Source organism: Chelonus insularis, unplaced genomic scaffold (assembly GCF_013357705.1).
Source record: "Chelonus insularis isolate UGA/USDA-ARS -01 unplaced genomic scaffold, ASM1335770v1 contig_406_pilon, whole genome shotgun sequence".
Taxonomy (NCBI): domain Eukaryota; kingdom Metazoa; phylum Arthropoda; class Insecta; order Hymenoptera; family Braconidae; genus Chelonus; species Chelonus insularis.
Window position 1 is genome coordinate 1,978,563 of NW_023276563.1, and position 2,388 is coordinate 1,980,950.

A 2,388-nucleotide genomic window follows, 5' to 3' on the forward strand; every position below is an offset into this window, starting at 1 on the left:
CACGTAAATTCTTCTTTTCCTCTCTCTCTCTCTTTCTATAATATTTTAAATTTATATATATATTTAAAATTTTTCTTTATTTATATTGAATTATTTTTCCTTTTTCTCCTTCATATGCAACATTTGTCAGTAATGATCGTCTGAATCATAAACGAGAAAATCTTGCGTAGTTCAACGATACATACATGATCTGTAGAATTAATTAGAGACTCAGTTATATTTACAAGCATATTCTGAACAGAGAATCCAATTGCAGTTTTTAATTGCAGGGTCAATGTATCCAGAAGTGGATGCAGCTGAGGCCATCGCTTATGTTACTTTCATTTGATTAACTTTCTTCTTTTTATTGTACCATTTTTTTCCTTACTTTTTTGACAAGAAGATTAAAAGTAAGTATATAATGAAATACTTTTGATTAATCGTATAGTGAACATTGTCCTTATAAATATTTAGCTTATTTAATTATACTTATCTGCATATTACTTTGTTATAAAATGTAAATTTCTGAGAATAAATTTTACTCGTCTTTTAATAAAAATTTTTTTACATTTTTTCATCTTAAATTTTCTGTATTTATTCTTACTTAGTAAATACTACACTAAAGTTTCAGATATATTTACATTGAATTTACCTCTAACTGGTCTACAAGTATAGAAAGTCAGTTCGATTACTCTATGAAACTTTACAAAGAGTCGGTTGAATATTTACATTTCAATTTATTTTAAGATATATGTATAACAATTCGACTTAACTGCTATTAAATGAAATTATTTGAGATCTAGATAAAAATAAATTAAGAAATATTTTCATTGGCTTCAATTGAAATAGTTGATTTATTTGATAAAATTTACCTATTACATCAAATATAAAAAAATGAGAATAAAGAGAGCTTCATTAATTAAAAAGTGTAAATGTAATAGAGAAGAACAAAATATTGCTAACAAAAAAATTCTCAGAATGAAATTATTATTAATTTAATTTAATAATTTTAGTAAGTAATATTATTGGAGTAGTAGCAAATGAAGTTTAATTAAATATAAATGTAAATTGATCAAGAGCATATTCTTAATTAATTTCATAATTTAGCCTTTAGAATGAAACAAAAAGATAAGAATGAAATTATAAAATTAAAAGTTATAATTAGAACCATAAATGTAAATGGAGAAGAGCACGTGCCAGACAATTTATATTTTTTCTTTTTATTTTTTCAATGCAACAACTATTCCCCTTTTGTAAATTATACAATGTTTCATACAGGGTTTCCGGTGAGTTTGAACATATATTACAACCCTCATTTCGATGTCGAAATTAAGGGAGTGCAAAAGGGGTGATCTCATGACTGTAATTCGACGCTCCAACGATCCAACGAGGATCAGTAACTTTTTCTTTCCTCCTTTACACATTCATTCAATGCAAAACACGTATTTTTATGGAACTATCATAATTATAATGCAGGTTAACTACATATGTTGTCATTTAAATATTCATTCATATCGAATTGACAATGATTTTTATTCAAAATAAAATATTGTTCAAAAAAAGGTGGACATACATTGGAATAATTTAATATTAACTCAAATTTAGGAACAGTAGTTTTTGAATGATATCTTTTAGGAGCAAAAAAACTTTAAAGAGATAATCTTTGAGTCATTTTGTTTAATGTTCAATTGGAGTTATGTCATCTACGTGCTAACAGTTCTAGAGCTTAGAAATTTGAAAACTTTCTCAATATTTTAGAAATAAAAATTATCATTTTGTTTGTAACCATTACATTTTTTCGAACACATAAAATTAAATAAAATTATCATTACAATATTTATTCACAATACTTTTTTATTTCTATTTTAATTATTAATGATGTTGAAAATGTAAAAATGATGAATTATTTTGGTATATTCCAAAAATATAAAAATTTATTTCGTGACAATTATGCATCCTTATCAATTAAATAAATGTTATCAAGTGTTTTAATAAAATGAAATATTATTATTTCTTTTCAACAATGAAAAGTTTATAATTCATAAAAAATTTATAAATAAATAGTTCAGTTGATCAATTATCCTAGATAATAGCATCAACACATTTAAAAATAAATCTTTAAAATATTCATAAAATGTCATCTCGTTAATTAAAAGTATCATTATTAATTAAATCATGTATTGTTTCTAATCATCCGGACGTGCCAAGTAATTTAGAAAAATGATTAGCATACTTGATTGAATGTTGTTATAGCCGGAATAGATGTATTCAGATCGACTTATAAGTGATTAAAATAGGTTAATAAAAATGATTTATTTTAATAAATTTGAGGGCAATTAATAGGAAAAGTTACCCTATCGCGCACGTTGTCTTCCCCACCACCCTTTTGTACGGCGCGCTCTCACGGCT